Consider the following 20,872-nt stretch of genomic DNA (forward strand, 5'->3'; position numbering starts at 1 on the left):
ACATTTGCCTTCTACACCACAGACTCAACTTGCAAATTAACTCCTGCACAAGGTCTCCCAAGTCCCTTTGCACCTGTTTTTTAAAAAAAATTCTCTCCATTTAGAAAATACTCAACCCTTTCATTTCTTCTACCAAAGTGCACAACCATACACTTCCCAGCACTGTATTGCATCTGTCATTTCTTTGCCCATTCTCCTATTCCATCTAAGTCCTTCTGTACCTTCTCTACTTCCTCAGAACTACCTGTCCCTCTACCTATCATCATATTGTCTGCACACTTTGCAACACAGCCATCAATTCCATCACACGTAACATAACATATAACAGTCCAAACACAGACACCTGTGGGACACCACTAGTTACTAGCAGCCAGTCAGAACAAGCTCCCTTCATTCCCACTCTTTGCATCCTGAAATCAGCCACTGCTTTATCCATGCTAGGATCTTTCCTGTAATATCATGGGCTCGTAGCTTGTTAAACAGCCTCATGTATGGTATCTTGTCAAAGGCTTTCTGAAAATTCAAGTACACAGCATCAAACAATTGTCCTTTATCTATCCTGTTTGTTACTTCTTCAAAGAATTCCAACAGGCAAGATTTTTGCTTGAGGAAACCATGCTGACTACAGCCTATTTTTTCATGTGCCTCCTGGTACCCTGAGATCCAATCCTTAATAATCGACTCCAACATCTTCCCAACCACAGAGGACAGACTAACTGGCCTGTAGTTTCCTTTCTTCTGTTTCTCTCCCTTCCTGAAGACTGGAGCGACATTTACAATTTTCCAGACTTCCTGAACCATTCCAGAATTTAATGATTCTTGAAGGATCATTACCAATGTCTCCACAACTCTTCAGCCACCTCATTCAGAACTCTTGGGTGTACACCATCTGGTCCAGGTGACTTATCTACCTTTTCACAGTATACACGTGTATGGCTGAATGATAATTAAATGTGAACTTGAAGAGATGGAACGAAGCTAAGATGTCGCTAAACGGTGACTCCTTTGATTGCATCTTGGGAAACAGCTGTATTTCTATCTTCGATATCTTTTTTTCCTTTCCAGGGTGTGGGGGGTGGGTTTTGAAGACCCTGACCTGGAGTTGTACTCTGACTTTGGTTCTTTGTGGGAGTGGACCCACTCTCGGGGCCTCACCACTGACTGCTTTTTGATATATCAAGGACATGGCCTGGAAGGTGAACGCACCTTCAGGGTCCTGGGGAAGAGTTGATTCTAGACCGGTGCCCCTGACTGAAGCATCGCGAGAGAACACGGAACACCGGGAGCAACAGGTTAGTTGCTGGGGGTTGTGTGCCCGGATAGCTGTGCAATTTTGGTGCCAACTCTATGGGAGCAGAGCTTGAAAAAAGCAATGCAACATACTTTTAACATCGTAAATCGTGAATTGTTTGTTATGCCTCCTCTCTTGCTATGAAACAGGAACGTTTCTTTTTCCTTTATTAGAGAGAGTGAGAGAGAGAGAGCCTGTGGTATGTCAGATTATTGGGTGAATGAGTGGTCTTTGGAGTACTGCAAATCTGTGTTTTTATTGATGATTCGCTGCACGCCTGAGTATTTGGTGGAGGGTGCGGATCTTTTTTTACTGGTGGGGGTGGAGATCATTGTTGCCTTGCTGCTGGTGAGTGAGAGGGGAAGTTGGAGGAGTGGCTTTGGGGTTCTATCATTTTAACTCTCCTTCATTCTTTGGGGCACTCCTCTGTTTTTGTGGATGTCTGTGAAGAAAAACAATTTCAGGATGTATATTGTATACACTTCTCTGGTATTAAATGCACCCACTGAAACCCATTGAACCTTGGCTGTTGGTCTGTGGATGATATGGGGGTGAGTGAAAGTGGATAATTCTGCTCTTCTGGCAGAATGCAGCAAACTTCTGTGAACTGAATTGTGTGTCGTTATCATAAACATGTGCTCTTGGCTTTGCAACGCAGCTGAGGAACTGCAGCAGCTGTTGAATGGTAGCCTCTGTCATTGTTGACTTCATAGGTAATAATTCTGGCCATTTGGAATAGGCATCAACCTAGCCAAGCTAGATACACTCATTGATTGGGCCAGGGAAGTCAACATGTACTCAACGCCACGGTATGGTTGCCTGGGTCATGATTGTGGATCGGCTCTACTTCCATTCTTTGCTGCCATAGAACACTGTGTACAATGCTTGCATACAGGTGTGATATCTTCATCTATGCCAGGCTATTACACAAAGCCTCTTGCCAAGGCTTTCATTCATGTGATCACAGTGGAATTGTTTTATTACTATTGGTTGAAGTGTTCGGAGAATCACTATGCTGTCTCCAAACATTCGGCGGAAGTCCACAGTTGAGAGCAATGTATGACATCAATCGAAGGGTACAATGTCTTCCTCAACCTTGACTGGCCATCTATCAATGAGGTATCTGGGAATATGCTACAGCCATTTCAGCTCTGATCTTGTTGATAGTAACTGGAAGACCTTCAGCAGCATCCGATACAACCCCATGGACTTCGTGATCAACTGAAGTTGCAGCCACCACTGTGTCTTTGTTTTCAGTAACCTGCTGATTCACAAGCCTGGAGAGGGCATCTGCCTGACCAAGTTCCTGGGTTGTATGTGCTTAATTGTAAAATCACGGAGTATTAATATCATTGCCCATCTTAGTAGGTGGTTAGCTATATACAGACCCAAAGGTGGCTTGTGATCAGTAAGCAGAGTGAAGTGTCTGCCATAAAACATCTTGTGGAATTTCTTCACAGTAAAGGCTTCTTTCTCGATTTGTCCATAGTTACTTTCTGCTGTAGTTACTGATCTGGCTGCGTGCAAGACAGATTTTTCAGAACCATCAGGGAAGATATGGAACATGACAATATCCACCCCATAGCTGGACACCTTCATCACAATGACAATTGGCAACACTGGATTGAAATACGTCAAGAGAAGGTCAGATAACAGCATATTCTTCACCTGATCAAAAACCTCTTGGCATGGTTAGACCATTTCCATGTAGCACCCTTGTTGAGTAGGGCACTGAGTGGCTCCCTCAGCCAGTGCACTGTTGGGAGGAATGCTAAATAATGACTGATAATGCCCAAAAATGATCATAAGGTGATGATATCTGATGGTGGAGCCATCTTTAAATAGCAGCAATGTTTTTGGGATCTAGGTGATGAGTATGCTCATGTATGATGAATCCAAGATACTTGGTTGAAGCCAGCAGGAGGCAACATTTTTCGACCCAAAGTCGCAGTCCAAATTTCAAATTGTGGTCCATGTATTGGCATAGTTCTGTCCGGTGTGTGCCAACACCATCAGTACCACTCAGCATGGTGTCAATAACCTGTTTGTAAATTGAAGGAGTTACCTTTACCCCAAAAGGCAGATGGAGGAAGGAAAACAACCCCTTAAATGTTGTAATGGTGAGAAACTCATGTGAATTTTTTGTCACTTCCACCTGGAGATAGGCCTCAGCCAAATGCAACTTCACAAAGTAGCAACCACTGTTCAATTTTGTGAAAAGATCTGCAGGTACCAGTAATGGGCACTGGTGATTCTCCAAAAACGCACTGAAGCCAGTTGAGAAGTCTGCACACACCTCACTGTACCATTTGAATTCTTGATGATGAATATTGGATCTGCCCAGCATGAGTCTTAACAGCTTTGTTCACACCAGCCTGTTGTACGCAATCTGGCTCTTGCTCTATGATTGGTAAGGCTGTGTATGGCACTGGCCTTTAGGGACAGAAGACTGGCTTTGCATCTGCATAGAGATGGGAGTTCTGCTTGCAGTCTCATGCAGCAACCTAAGCCATCTTGAAACACTTCTGCATGGCCTGTTACAGTCGTTGTTGTAAAGTCTCATATACTGATGCTGGTATAGCATCAACTGACATGATTCAAACAGCCAATGTCTTTGTACAGGCCTCATCCAGAGGGATGTGACAAAGATCAAGGTTGTCCATCCAATCAATGCCAAGGACATTCAGATCTGGCTGGTCTGTTAGCTAACACACATCTTTGACTTGGTTACCATTCAGACTCACCATGCAGTGCAGTTCGTCAATCAACTGAAGGGTTACACCCAATGCACTGCAGGCAAAATGATGAGTTGTTTTGACTGGTGGGGACCCAAGTGCCCACCACATGTTTAAAGATAATGGTGATGTCTGATGCCATATTGAGTCATACTTTGACCAACTAATTGTTGATAAATACATTGACGTACTTTCTACTAGTGGCAAAGTCAACTTTGAACACAACTATTAAACTCCTTGTAGATTTTGACGGCTTTTGAAACTTCTTACCCTTGTGTTTCACTGGTCTAAAAGACAGTGAAGGGAGGCAAAAGCCTTTTATGGCCACTGCATTGGCTTTTGCTGCAAATATGTTTCTTGTATTGGTGGTTTCTTGCGCAATGCCATACACCACAGTTCCAACAAGCTGTGGCTGGCCGCATGGAGACCTGCTGAGTGGTAATGTCTGGGCCACTGGAATTTGCACTAACATGATTCTGTTCAACCAGGTTCGAATCGTGTTTAAGGTTGATCAAACCCTGATATTCTTGAGTGACAGCTTCTAGAGTCACATCAGGGTCTTGCTGTAGTCTGACCAGGAGCCATTTACAAATGTCTGCATCATCAGGTGTCTGCAGGCAACAAGTAAAAATCAGACATTTGAACTGATTCTAAGTCACTTTGCTCAGTTTGAGCTCTTCACATTCACAATTGAAAACACAAACACTAGCAGATGTAATGAAGTCATCGGCATTGTGGTTAACAAGTATTAGGTAATGGTAGCGAGCACTAAATAGGTGACTGCTCTCCAAAACTGCCTGTTATCTCTTGGACAGTTTCCTCAAGTAATAGGTCAAGCGGATTCTTAGGCTGGATAAAGTTAAAATAATGCTCACGTTCAGCAGTACCCTATTTTCTGAACAAAGTCCATGTCTTCCTCTTGTTTTTACTGGCGATCTCGATCCAGAAGATAACTTTGTGATGTTTGAACCAGGATTCAAATGTAACTCCCAAAGTGGCATCCAACTAGAAATTGGTAATAGAAGCAACAATTGTCTCACAGGAATTTAGTTCAGTATTCGACAACGACGTCGTTAGACTCACTAATAACTTGCTCATCAAGGTTTCAATTACTTCAACTGGCAGCCTGAAATTGAGCTTGCTCCTGTTGTAGAATTGCATATATGTCTTCTGCTGAAATTGCCATGTTTATATATTGTAATACAGCACCTCATCACCAATTTGTTGGGTTTGGTTGCTTATAATTACTGATGCGACCCAAAGCCTGGAGATGGAACAAAGTTGGAACTCAAAATAAACATTTATTCAGTAAAAATCATGCAGCTACTGAAACTCACCAGTGCATCCCAAAGCACAACTATTTAAATGGTTTACCCAAGAACATTTGAAATATTGTTAGGAACAATAACTAATCAGTGAAAAGTCAGCCTGGGATCAATTGTCAGCTGATCAATAGGCATTAGTTGTTTTGGCTTGTCCCAATCTTCCTCAATTTCTTTCTCCAGCTCTTCCTCTTCTTCCACTTTCTGGTCTTCCACTCTTTCCTCTTTTCCTCTTCCTGCTCTTCTGTCCTTCTATTCTGAGATTGCGTCGCCTGGTCCTAGGTTGTCCCGCTATAGGAAACGTCCTCTCTACATCCACTCTATCTAGGCCTTCAAAGAGATCCCCATTCATTCTTTTAATCTCCAGCACGTACAGTTCCTGAGCATCTCATACAGGATAATTCTCATGAACCTCTTCTGGACCTTCTCCAATGCCAGCACATCCCTTCCTGGATAAAGGACCCAAAGCTGCTCATAACACTCCAATTGCGGTCTGACCAAATTTTTTTTTATAAATCTCCAGTTTTGCTTTTATATTCTATTCCTCTTGAAATGAATGCTAACCTTGCATTTGTCACTGACTCAACCTGCAAAATAACCTTTGGGGAATCCTTCACAAGGACTCTCAAGTCTCTTTGCACCTCTCATTTCTGAATTTGTTTCCTGTTAAGAAAATACTCTATGCCTTCATTCCTTCTACCCAAGTACATCATCATACACTTCTCTGCACTAAATTCCATCTGTCATTTCATTGCCCATTCTCCTAATCTGACTACGTCCTTGTGCAGACTACCTGCTTTCTACCTACCTGCCCATCTTCATATCATCTGCATCCTTGGCCACAAATCCATCAATTCTATCATCCACATCACTGATGTATAACACGAAAGAAAGAAGTCCAAACACTGACCCCTGTGGAATACCACTGGCCTCTGGCAGCCAACAAGAAAAGGCCCCCTTTATTCTGCCAATCAGCCAATCTTCTATCCATGCTAGTATCTTCTCTGTAAGATCATATAGACTTATCCACACCAATAAAATAAGTTTTGCAATGGTACAACCTCTCACAGGTGAAGGTAGATGAAACTGGATTCTAAGTTATAATTCTTGGGCTTTACAGCTATTTTAAGATGCTCTTCACTAAAACCAGTGCGATATTTTCTGTTACTCTGAAACATTTTTACAGCCTCACAACAAACTAGATTAACAATTGAAATGCTCCCATGATTAAACTTTCTTCTTCAACAGACTGTGCCGAAAGCACATAAATTATGGTACCACCTCTGCTTTTCAGCTGTAACAAGAGGTTTTAGAATAGACTATGGCATGGTTCTGCCTTCTTCCCAGAGCTCAACATATTATAATTAATTATACTGATCTCCACATATTATGCTACAATTTATTTTCCGGTGTATGCTAATAAGCTTCTCAGGGAATATTCTAAAGACCCATGTTAATTTGGATGTAAATTTTGTTCTAACATGGCTTTATGTTTAGAAGGGACTATTGGGTCAAAGTGATACAGAGCCACAAAACACTTTCTGTTCTCAGCTTACAGTCTTACTTATACACTGGTAGAGGATGATTCTAGGTTGTTCCTGCATTCATTAGCTACCTTAAAATAATAAAAGAAACTTTAATTTACTTGAGGCTTACACCTCCAATAGCTTCAGAGCATCTTAGGGTATTTCACAATCAGTGAAGTATCTCTGAAATATAAGTTGAAAGTAGTGTAACCAATTGTTACATAGAAATCTCTCTCAAAAAATCTATAATAGTGCTGCTGGCTAGGAAATAAATATTGCCAATATGCTGGGCTCACGGACTCATAGAGTCATAGCATGGAACAAACCCTTTAGTCCAACGCTCCATCCCAACCAAGATGTCTATCCATGCTGCATTTGGTCGATATCCCTCAAAGTCTTTTCTGTTCATACACCTGTCTAAATGTCTTTTAAACATTGTAATTGTGCCAAACCCTGCCACTTCCTCTGGCAGTTTGTTTCATGCACTAGAGAGGGCTCTCCCTGCTGCCTCAGCCGCCTTTTCCCAATGGCTGAAGCGCTGCTCCTGAATCATACTGTACATTCTATTCACATATATGCACAGTCGAACATAGAACATAGAACAGTACAGCACAGTACAGCCCTTTGGCTCACAGTGTTGTGCCGACCCTTAAACCCTGCCTCCCATACAACCCCCCCACCTTAAATTCCTCCATATACCTGTTTAGTTACCTCTTAAATTTCACTAGTGTATCTGCCTCCACCACTGACTCAGGCAGTGCATTCCACACACCAACCACTCTCTGAGTAAAAAACCTTCCTCTAATATCCCCCTTGAACTTCCCACCCATTACCTTAAAGCCATGTCCTCTTGTATTGAGCAGTGGTGCCCTGGGGAAGAGGCGCTGGCTGTTCACTCTATCTATTCCTCTCATTATCTTGTACACCTCTATCATGTCTCCTCTCATGCTCCTTCTCTCCAGAGAGTAAAGTTCTCTCTCCCTTAATCTCTGGTCATAATGCATACTCTCTAAACCAGACATCATCTTCACCACATGACAACACTGAGAAAATGTAAGAAGCAGCACCAGCTGACAAGTCATGCCCCTTTTTTCAGCCTCATTAAAGGTTTTATTTCCATTACCCAGGAGGGAATGTCGAACACCCTACTCAGTTTTGGTTACCCACTAAAAGTAATCTCCAACTCATACTTGCTTCATGATGGCAGTATAGTCAAAGAATACAACTAATGGGTCTAAAACAGAGCCCTAACACTCTCCTTAGTCTTTACCACCTCACTTTTCATGTCCAAAAAGCTTAATTTCAACTGCAGAGGCACACTCCACAATCATATTCACCCTACTTCAGGAGTCAAGCTGGACTATTACTGACAGTATTTGCACTGTCCCACAATCCAACATCAAATCTAAGAGACCATTGTCTCATTCATACAGGAGAATGACCCCTGCACTCAACTTCTGCACAGAAGAGGCTTCTCTAATCACTTGTCCTTGTTACACAACACTCCCCCTTGACAAAGGCTCTGGAAAAACATGGGCCACTTTCGTACACACCTTGATAGCGACTTTTCAGGAAAGTCAGGTGCTAATTTAAAGTTCACCATCACCATTATTGTCAGTGCAACCGTTCAGAATCTGAGGAAAATGTTATTTCAAGATCACGACTTCACACTCACCACTTCATGTCATGCTCTCCTGGAGAGTACCAACTATTGACTCCCACCCCCAACATGATTCTGAAACTTGGACCAACTGCAAACTCCTCACGTCACTGGAAAATGCCACCAAAACTGTCTCTGCAAAATCCTTCAAATTAATTGGAAGGTTGGAAATGAACGTCTATACCTTCTCACAGGCCAGCATCCCCAGCACCAAATACATTTATTAAACTACCCGGGCAAATGGAAGTAGCTCAGATCAGAATCTGGGTCAGCATGGAGCAGTTGAGCTGAAAAGCCTGTGTCTGCACTGGATGATTCAATGACTCTACAATAACTATAGTGGACAGTCCACAAGTTTGCATGCCAGACACCAGATTCCCAAATCAGACACCTTGTACCAAACTCTGTCAGGTAACAGACTGCCTGGTAGAGAGAGGAAAAGATTGAAGGAAGTTCTCAAAGTCTCCTTGCAAACATGAAACATTCCCACTGACTCCTGGGAATTCCTGACTCATGTCCTGCTCAAAGTGGACAAGGAGTATTTGGAACAGTGCTGACAACCTTGAGTCCATGTGTTAAAAGCTCACAGGAGTCCAGAATAATGATCACATCATATCACAAACTCTCCACTCACGCAATCTTGTCTCAGTTGCCCCATCTGTACAGTTCCATTATTGGCGTTATTACCCAGACCAGAACCCAGAGAACCAGAGTGGAAGTAAGCCCTCCTTGATCTTGAGGGACTGTGAGTGAAGGAGAAGAAGAAACATTGGCCAGGTCACTGGCAAACTTCTTTGTCCTTCACTAGCTAGAACCATGGGATCTTTTAAATCCACCTTGGAAGGACAAATGGATTTCTATTAAACATCAAGAAAGACAGAAATTCCATACTTTTCCATATTGAAATGGAACGTGGGCTTAGATTCTGTTTGCTATCTTCAGATTGCAATGTGCAGAGTAAAAGATGAAGTGGTTACCCCGGACCCAAGCTGGCTCCTGCTCTGGATGCAACGATCTTTAGATTCTGTATCTGGTGTGCATTCCCCAAACCATCAACCTCACAACATCCATCCAATAGATTATTAAATTCCCAAGGGCAAAACAACAAACTATTTACTGTGTGGTAATAAAGTACAATCCCAACATAGTGTGTATCAAGACTTTACAATTTAGACAATGCAATTACATCTTGAGATTGTATGCATTTTCGAAATGAGAAAACTCATCAAATGAACTGAGATTTGATTTAACTCTGTGCAAATAATGGACACCTGTGGTGATGAGGCACTTTGCGTTAAAGTTATGGTAATGAATACAATTCAGTGCACCTTATCCTTAACTGGTGGGATGAAAGTTTGTTAAAGCAGTCTGAGAAAATATTAAGCCTTGCAATGGATGAGAGGCTTTGCTGGAACATGTGAGCTTTTCCATCTGCAAACTGGAAGCTTGGTAGTCAGTGCCCTTTCGTTTTTGGATGGTAGGGTTATCACAGATAAATTAATGTAAATTAGAGTTCATCTGAAGGAAGAATGTGTTAAGTACAGTAAGAGTAATTTGCTGAATGGACATTTAAGATGAGGGTACAGCAGTAAAAGTGCAATCACTCGAATTGAGTATGATGTTCTCCTAAGGGGTTTTCTACTGGCGGGTCCTCAGGTGGTTGTAGAGGTCAGCCTGGGATTCACATATTCTGGTGCAATGTGGGCAAAAGTAAGTGATATCTATGTTTGGAGGCACAAAAGCCTGCAGATGATGAAATCTGGAGCGACAAACTGATGCAGGGTTTAGATCCAAAACGTGGACAATTTCTTTCATCCCACAGAAGCCCCTTGACCCACTGAGATCCATTAGCTGAATGTTTGTTGCTTTAAAATGGAGCCGGTTTTCATTGTGATAAAATGACTGAACCAGTAATCCAGAGTACGAGAGCCAAAAATCTACAGATGCTGGAAATCTGAAATATAAACAGAAATTTCTGGAAACTTCCAGCAGATCAGTCAGTATCTGTGGACAAAGAATCAGAGACAGGTTTTCTCTCCATTGATGATGCCTGACCCATGATTTATTTTTTATATCTATCCAGAAGTGATAGTGGGTGATCCATCCCAGCTTACTCCAGTGAACCCCACCATCACAGAGGCCAGTCTTTGGCACTTTCATTCACACACATAAGACACACTGAGTGGAAAGAATGCACTCTGGGTTTGGTAGAACAATGGATGCATGTGGTGCGGCCAGGTAACAAACTGGCTAAGGTTCTGAATACTTGGACAACAATAACATTTTTATGGTGGTGCCCACCTGACCTTACGGAAAAAGAACAAAGCAACAAGAGATGAAGCCACACTCAGGTTGGAGCAACAGCACCTTATATTCCGTCTGGGTAGCCTCCAACCTGATGGCATGAACACTGATTTCTCTAACTTTCGTTAGTGCCCCTCCTCCCCCTTCTTACCCCATCCCTTATTTATTTATTTGTTTGTTTGTTTATTTATTTATTTATTATTTCCTTTTTTTTCTCTCTCTGTCCCTCTCACAATAACTCCTTGACTGCTCTTTATCTTCCTCTGGTGCTCCCCTCCCCCTTTCTCTCTCCCTAGGCCTCCTGTCCCATGATCCTCTTATATCCCTTTTGCCAATCACCTGTCCAGCTCTTGGCTCCATCCCTCCCCCTCCTGTCTTCTCCTATCATTTTGGATCTCCCCCTCCCCCTCCCACTTTCAAATCTCTTACTATCTTTTCTTTCAGTTAGTCCTGACGAAGGGTCTCGGCCCGAAACGTCAACTGTACTTCTTCCTATAGATGCTGCCTGGCCTGCTGCGTTCCACCAGCATTTTGCGTGTGTTGTGAGAGCAATATAAGTCAGCTCTTGTCAGCCCACTTTCCACCATCAGCTGTACTAATGCACAGAACTTACTATCCAATAACTTTATTACTAACACTGATTGACTTTTCCCTGGGCCACGTAGTCGCAGACCTCACTACAGCCTAGGTCCAAATATGAATTCCAGATTTGGAATGATCATGCATGCCTTTGTTATTGAGGTAGTAATGGACTGTTCAGGATAGAAAGCCTATCTGAATTTTAAATGTGTTCTAAGAATGTTGTTTGGATTTAAATGTGTATCACTGAAAATAAATGACCTGTGTTTTAAACTACTTTGCTAGCTGGAAGTATCCTCTCCTTGGTAGGGAGAGCAGATCCAACTACTCAAATAGTTAGTATTGGCAGCTAAACTCACCATGGAGAATTAACAGGGAAGTAAACTAGTTTTTGAAAATACTCTTCAATATAATCTCCCTTTAGTGAGGATACTCATACAATGTTCCCTCTAAGGTGAGTTCCCTCTAAGGTTTGTGCATATGCTCACACCTTTTGCTACAGGGACACAAAGAAATTTAAACTGCACAGAAAAGGTTGTCATCATCTACCTCATCAGCACGTTAAGTATATTTCACGATCATACACAATCACATTTCCTTTTCCGGTTTCTGATATGGGTGCTGTTGACAACATGGAGTTTGCAATGATTTATCTGCAGATTTTAGAACTGGCTTATTTACACTGTTTTTTTTTGAAGAAATTATTCGGTGCATACATGTTCTTACTGGGCAAAAATTACACAGCACAAGATTTTTGTGCACACTGGTCATTACAAATTAGAGGGAACATCGTACACGTGGCGATTTATATCCAATAGGGCTTAAAGTCTTTGTGTTTAGAATGGGTCAGCAAACCCAATACCATCTCAAAAAGGGAGGGTTTCATTTGTGGGAGAAACCACAACTCCAGTTCATAAATATAAAAATAGGGTTTAAAGTCTTTGTTTGTGTTTAGAATGAGTCAGCAAACCCAATACCATCTCAAAAAGGGAGGGTTTCATTTGTGGGAGAAACCACAACTCAAATTCATAAAAATAAAAACTTCACCCTGAAGTCCCACTTGGAGTGGTCAGAATGTGCGAGGTCATGACCATGCAACAGATTCATAAAGGGAAGAACAATGATCAAATGAGAGATGAATTAATCAAAAACTAGAGTAAGGTATTGCTGTGGGAGAAGGTTTCTTCAAAGCAGAAGCATTGTCATGGACAAGTTGAATTGCTTTGTTCTGTAGAGCTGATGTAACTGACAAATATCCTGCACGGTTACCATCTTTGCGCTTATCTGCTTCTGCTGAGTGAAGAACCATATTTAATGTGCAGGTTGTAGCAGACCACCCAGTGCACAGAGGGTTAAAGCCAGCAGGAACCTTCTAAGAAAAACACACAAACACGGCAGCATTTGAAGCAACCTGTGTTACTGAAATGTGAATGTCTCAGGAATCCACCCCGGTGAAATCTTTTGTGCTTATTTGTCCGGAGGGTTTCTTGCGTTCTGATCTCTGACTCATAAATGGTTTGTGCTTCTCCCAGAATGGCTGCATTGCCTGTAGGCTGCAACGTCCATCAGCTGGTGCCATCTTTCTACCACTGAACAGAGCACGTCTGCTGCTGGAGCTGATTATTTCCTGCAGCTGATATTTGTTTTGCTTTGACAAAGCGATAATTCAGTGTTTAAGGCGATGTCAGGCTAGATGAATCTTTGTGGCAGATAATGCCATTTAATCTTCTTTGCCTTACAGAGGAATAACACAGATACAAATCCAGCAGTTGAATGGCTCAAAGGACATTGGCAATTATATATCTGACATCTTCAGGTTTTTATGAACATTTTTCTTTTTTAATCCCCAAAGGAGACTTTCACCACAAGTATGAAAGGAGCCTATGACTCTTATGTCACTTTGAAATTTATCATCAGTCATTCAGATGTTCACTGGCACTAATTACTGGTCCCAATGCCCATTCTCAGTTAGTCATGACAGGAAATGTTGAAGGCACTCAACAAGTCAAGCAGCACCTGTGGAAAGGGTAACAGAGTGAAACAACCTTTCTAAAATATTTCACCTGAAATTTTAACTCTGCTTCTCTTTCCACAGATGCTGTTTGACCTGCTGAGTGTTTCCAGCATTATCTGGCTTTGTTGCAGATTTCCAGCATCTGCAATGTTTTAGTCCACAATCAGTAAAGAGCAATTGATTCTGCAACTCAAAAACACCTATTGTACATGAGCAGACAATACGATTAGTGGAGAGGAATCAGAGTGTGGCTGAGAGAGGTTGTCTCTTGGACTGGAAGCAGTGTACATTGGAGTCCCTAGGGTCAGTATGTGGGGTCACTGTCTTCCTGAAAATGCATTAATGACAGAGATTTGAGTGCACAGGAACAATATCCGGATTTACATGACACCAAATGCAGATACACAGTGGACCTTAAGGAGGATGGCAATTGACTTTAAGGAGCCATAGACAGTCTGGTGGATTGGGCAAAGAGTTTACATTTAAATTAGAGATAAACAACATGCTACATTTTCATAGGAAGTATTCTGAAAGGACAATGGATTGACTATAAGTGCATAATTTATGCTAAGTAGCAGAGCAGGTTTCAAATGTAGTTTAAAAAGCATATAGAATCCTGGACTTTATAAATAGAAGCGTACTGTACAAGAGCAAGGAAGTCATGAACCAGTACAAAACAATGATACCTCTGAAGTAGTAGTACTATGTTTATTTCTTTCCTATGAATTTCTGCCACTATGTACAAAGGAGGCACAGGCTTTAGTGAGGGTGAAATTGGGATTAACTGGAATGATTCCAAGGATTAGTTGTGTGAATGGATTGGAAAAGTTGGGCTGTTTACCTTGAATGTCAGTGGTTGATAAAAGGACACTAATAGGGAATGTGAGAGAACAGACAGCATCAACAGGTCAGGCAGCTTCAGCTCGGAGAGAAATAGAATAGAATAATGTGGAGGTGGATTTGACAAACTATTTGTGTGATTGTGCATAAATGGGACTCATTGCAAGCATTCTTTCAAGTTTCCAGCATCCAGAGAAGTAAATGGTTTCATCTTCTATTACATGTGAGATAGATATTTTTAGGAATGATGAAAGTCTATAAACGTATTTAAACTGCAATGCATTTGGAAAATTGAGAAATGTTTTCAAACACATCTCCTGTGCTCCTCGATGCGGGTTTCCACCTTGCGTCCAGTCCAGCCGATATATGCGACGGAACGCACGGTGGAAACCCGCATCTAGGAGAACAGGCATACCACATGGTAAAGGTGTATCCATTTGGGTTACCCAGAGAAATTGGCAGCAGTAGAACATTGCTTTCATGATGGCCATAGGATTGAATGCGACAGCAGCAAGCCACTGTGCTGTGCCAATGGCTTTTGGGACTGCCTGATAAAAGAAGCCATTGAAATAAGTCTAGAGGAAAAGAATATTAACAAAGACAAAGCTCTCACTCCAAGTAAGAACTGGAATTCAATTGTAAGCAAGGTGGGAGAGCACAAACCTGATTGGATGACGACTAACCAATCAGGTGGGACAGGCTACAGGGAGTATAAATACACCGGACTAGACATGCCCAGGCATTATCCCTGATGAAGGTGGCGGAGTTGTCATTGAAACGTTGAAAGCCTGAGAAGAGTTTATTCATCATATACTTCAGGAAAGCACTAGATCCTTTTTCAATTTTAGCATGGCTTTCCAGATGAGATGTTAAATGTAGATTTTAGATCTACTGTACCTACAGGACAGCATGAAGTCAAAATTCCAACTGAAACCAAACCCAGTGAGGCTCTGTCCAAGTTGAAATCCATGATGGCTGATAGCCAACCAATGTTTGTTTACATGTGCAGAAAGCAAAATGCTCCCGTTCAACTGGTACTGCAAAGTTTCACATGGCCATCAATGACATGTGATAGTGAATTTCTGTTGAAAGTTATGCCATTGTAAATAATATCCTAGCAGGCTTATTCATAATCATTTAGTTGAGTCAAATCCTACTTGTTCCTGCAATAATCTTTTTTTGTAAATCATTCAGACCTAGTGCCAACACATTAGGCTCACTTTGGGGAGTCAGTCTTTGAGAGATTACAAGACACAATTCCAAGGCTCATTTATTGTGCAAGTATACATTTCTGAGATTTGTCTTCTGCAGACAGCAATGATACAAAGAAAACCAAAGAATTTGTTGAAAGGAAGTGTCAGTACCTCCAGTTGAACCCTGTCTTTTTGTCTGTTCCCCTCAGTTGTTCTTCTGTGTTTTTGTACTGCAATGTGCTCTTGTTTGTTTTCATGCCCCATGTGCTCCTGTCCCTGCCCCTGCTCTACCCCAGCACCTGTATTACTGAGTACCCCGCCTCTCACCTGTTTCTCATTATTACCTGTATTGCTTCCACCTGTGTCTCAGTGTGCTCCACTTATCATCTGCCTCTCTGTTTATTGCTCAGTGTACTTTAGTCCTCAGTTTTCACCAAGCTTGATCTCCGTAATGCCTACCACCTTGGCCACATCCATGAAGGGGGCGAGTGGAAGACGGCCTTCAACACCACCTCAGGCCATTGTGAGTATCTGGTCATGCCATTCGGTCTCACCAATGCCCCTGCTGTCTTCGAAACCCTGGTAAATGATGTTCTCAGGAATACCTTGAAACAATTTGTCTTTGTGTATCTTGATGACATTTTGATTTTTTTTCTAAGTCCCTTACTGAACATACAGGTCACGTCCACAGAGTTCTCCAGTGCCTTCTGGAAAACCAGCTCTTTGTGAAGGCTGAGAAATGTGAGTTTCAGTGCAATAAGTCTCCTTCCTGGGGTATGTAATTTCAGGCAGTTCCATTTAGATGACCAATAGAAAGTCAAGGAGGTGGGTGAATGGCTCCAACCTTCGACTCGTTGGGAGTTGCAACACCTTCTTGAGCTTTACTAACTTCTATCGCTGCTTCATCAGAAATTCCAGTACACTGGCTGCACCACTCACTGCTCTTACCTCATCTGTCAGATTCTCCCAGTCCCCTGCTGCTGAAAAAGCACTCTCTGACCTGAAGCAACATTTCACCTCTGCCCCCATCCTGATTCAACCTGACACTGGCCAGCAGTTCATTATGGAGGTGGATGTGTTTGACATTGGTGTAGGAGCTGTTCTCTCTGTGCTCAGTCAGGGATGAGAAGGTACACCCCTACACCTCCTTCTCTCACCGCTTCACTCCCACGGAGCGGAATTATGATGTCAGAAACTTGGAGCTGCTGGCTGTGAAGGTAGCTCTGGTGGAGTGGAGGCATTGGCTGGAGGGAGCCAAGGTGCCATTCTTGGTCTGGACTGATCACAAAAACCTGCAAGATATCTGTACTGCCAATTATCGCAACTCCCATCAAGCTCATTGGTCCCTGTTTTTTCTCAAGATTCAATTTTACTCTGTCCTTCCGCCCTGGTTCCAAGAATCGAAAACCTGATGCCATCTCCCAAAGATTTCCCTCCTCTGAGACCCCTGAGGTATGCGATGTCATCCTCCCTGCTCACTGTCTCATGGGTGCAGTGCAATGAGACATTGAATCCATTGTACATGCTGCTCAACAGAGCGAGGCAGTCCCTAATCAATGCCCCACTAACCATGTTTATGTTCCCATCTCTGTCCACTCACAGGTATTGCAGTGGGGTAATTCTTCCCAGTTATCCTATCATCCTAGAACCAAGTGTACTCAGGCCTTCATCAGTGGGCAGTTCTGGTGGCCCTCCATGGGAGATGACATCCGTAACTTAGTCTTAGCCTGATCAGTCCATACTCAAGGGAAGAATTCTAACAAGAATCAGAAGGAAACGATTTTAATTAACTCAAATCAGATGATAGTAGCGGGCAAAAGAACCTCACCTTTTCTCAAAGTCAAATCGAGGATCAAAAGTTCGACTTCTGATTTTCTCCAAACTAAGACATAGCATCACCTGAGAGAACCATTGTATCAAAGTGGGAGCAGAGGCATCTTTCCATTTCAATAAAATAGCCCTTCTGGCCAAAAATGTAACAAATGTAATTACCTGTTGGTCTGATATAGAAATACCATGAATATATTGAGGGATTATACTGAACAAAACTGTCAATTTATTAGGTTGTGAATTAAATTTTAAAGCTTTACAAATTGTAGAGAAAATAGATTTCCAAAACTGTTTCAATACAGAACACGACCAAAACATATGTGTCAATGTAGCTGTCTCAGTTTTACAACTATCACACTGACTATCAACATTAAAACATTTTAGACAGTTTCTCCTTTGTCAAGTTGGAAGTTGAGATTCTTGTTTAAATGGATTTGAGTTGGTGGATTGATATTTTTCATTTATTAAAGCTTGTATGGCATATAGCTCCAGGGATTGTGCTCCCAGTGGTTTTTTTTTTTCAGTTTTTTTTTGTTAGCAGGAGTTTTTTTTGTTTTAGTTAGTAGGGGTTCTTTTTTTCCAAAAAATATTCTTAACACTTTATTTTTTCTTACTGTTATTGATATATTGTTCAGCTTTGTTAATCAGTTATTTAGTAATTTAATTCGTCATTGTACATATTGACATGTTGACTTGACTACTTTAATATATAATTTTTGTTGATCTTCAATAATAATTAATAAACAAGATTTTAAAATGAAGAATTCTAACCATCACCCGCTGGTCTGTTTCAACCCCTGTCTATCCCCAAGAGACCCTGGTCCCACATTGCCCTGGTCTTCCCCCATCAGATGGTAACACCACCATTCTCACAGTAGTTGATCACTTCTCCAAGACTGTACACTTCATTCCTTTACCTAAACTCCCCTCTGACAAAGAAACATCCAAATTACTAATACTTCCTGTAGATGTTGTGTCTCAATGCATCTCCAACTTCTGGACGGCATTCTGTAATCTTCTGGGTGCCTCTGTGAATCTGTCTTCAGGATTCCACCCACAGACCAATGGCCAGAACTAGCGGGCCAACTAACAGCTAGAGACAGTATTGCGGTGTCTGGTCTCCCAGAACCTCTCCATGTGGAGTCAGCCGCTACCCTGGGCCGACACCAGAAACTCTCATCCGCCCTCATCCACCGGTCTGTTCCCCTTCGAGTGCTGCCTTGGGTACCAACCTCCACTATTTCCTGCTCAGGAGGAGGAGGTTGGCATTCCATCTGCTAAGGCATTCATGCACCGTTGTCAGCGGATATGGAGGTACACTCGCTCTGCCTTTCTCCGTGCCTCAGCTAGGATCAAGCATCAAGCTGACCGCCACCACTCCAAGGCCCTACATTACTTTATACTTATACTTTATTGTCGCCAAACAATTGATACTAGAACATACAATCGTCACAGTGATATTTGATTCTGCACTTCCCGCTCCCTGGATTACAAATATTAAATATTAAAAATAGTAAAAATTAGTAAATATTAAAAAATTAAATTATAAATCATAAATAGAAAATAGAAAAATGGAAAGTAAGGTAGTGCAAAAAAACCGAGAGGCAGGTCCAGATATTTGGAGGGTACGGCCCAGATCCAGGTCAGGATCCGTTCAGCAGTCTTATCACAGTTGGAAAGAAGCTGTTCCCAAATCTGGCCATACGAGTCTTCAAGCTCCTGAGCCTTCTCCCAGAGGGAAGAGGGACGAAAAGTGTGTTGGCTGGGTGGGTCGTGTCCTTGATTATCCTGGCAGCACTGCTCGGACAGCGTGCGGTGTAAAGTGAGTCCAAGGATGGAAGATTGGTTTGTGTGATGTGCTGTGCCGTGTTCACGATCTTCTGCAGCTTCTTTCGGTCTTGGACAGGACAGCTTCCATACCAGGTTGTGATGCACCCTAGAAGAATGCTTTCTACGGTGCATCTAAAAAAATTAGTGAGGGTTTTAGGGGACAGGCCAAATTTCATTAGTTTTCTCAGGAAGTAAAGGAGCTGGTGGGCCTTCTTGGCAGTGAACTCTGCTTGGTTGGACCAAGTCAAGACATTTGTGATATTGACCCCGAGGAACTTAAAGCTTTTGACCTGTTCCACTTGCGCACCACCGATGTAAATTGGGTCATGCGGTCCGCTACTCCTTCTGAAGTCAACAACCAATTCCTTCGTCTTGCTGACGTTGAGGGATAGGTTATTGTCTTCGCACCATGCCACCAGGTTCTTAATTTCCTCTCTGTACTCAAACTCATCATTACCTGAGATACGGCCTACAATTGTTGTGTCATCAGCAAACTTATATTGAGTTTGATGGAAACTTGGCTACACAATCATGGGTGTACAGTGAGTACAGCAGGGGGCTGAGTACACAGCCTTATGGGACACCGGTGCTCAGAGTGATTGTAGAGGAGAGCTTGTCCCCTATTTTTACAGCCTGGGTCCTGTCTGTGAGGAAGTTAAAGATCCAGCTGCAGATCTGACTGCTAAGGCCCAGGTTCTGGAGCTTAGGAATCAGTTTATTTGGAATGATGGTATTAAAGGCAGAGCTGTAGTCAATGAAAAGGAGCCTTACGTATGCGTCTTTATTCTCCAGGTGTTCTAAGGAGGAATGTAGGGCCAGAGAGATGGCATCTGCCATTGACCTGTTGCTCCGGTAGGCGAATTGCAAAGCATCGCGGCTGACCGGTAGGCTGTGGTTGATGTGTGCCATAACCAATCTCTCGAAGCACTTCACTGCAATTGATGTCAGAGCCACAGGTCGATAGTCATTCAGGCATGCCACCTTGCTCTTCTTCAGCACTGGGATTATCATTGCCTTCTTAAAACACGAGGGGATCTTAGACAGAAGCAAGGAGCAGTTGAAGATGTCAGCAAACACTCCAGCTAGCTTGCTTGCACAGGCCCGGAGAACCCGTCCCGGGACACCATCTGGGCCCGTCGCCTTCGTTGGATTTACTTTCAGGAAGGCCCTTCTAATCTCCTCCTCGATGACGATGAATCTCGATGCCACCAGGTCCATTTCATCTGGAGGGAGCAGGACGCTCCTCTTCTGTTCGAATCTTGTGTAGAATACGTTAAGTTTATCAGGAAGAGAAGCACCACAGTTATTGATATTCCCAGACTTTTCTTTGCGCCCAGTGATCTCATTTAGACCCTGCCATAGTCTACTGGCATCCCTCTGGTTAGCCTGGGCTTCCAACTTGGCTCGATATTACCTCTTAGCACCCTTAATGGTTTTCTGGAGTTCACGCCTGGATTCCATGTAGCGACTGGTATCCCCGGACCTAAAAGCGGCAGCTCTAGCCTTTAAAAGGGACTTGACCTCATAATTCATCCAAGATCTCCGGTTAGGGAATACCCGGATTGTCTTGCGAGACACACAGTCCTCTGCGCATTTCCAAATAAAGTCCGTGACAGCTGAGGCATACTCATCGAGGTTATCTGCCGAGTCCTTGAATACTAACCAGTCCACCGATTCAAAACAGTCACGGAGGACCTCATCCGTTTCCTCCATCCAACACGACACTACTTTTAACACCGTGACCTCCT

The sequence above is a fragment of the Mobula hypostoma genome, chromosome 18, assembly GCF_963921235.1.
Source record: "Mobula hypostoma chromosome 18, sMobHyp1.1, whole genome shotgun sequence".
NCBI lineage: Eukaryota > Metazoa > Chordata > Chondrichthyes > Myliobatiformes > Myliobatidae > Mobula > Mobula hypostoma.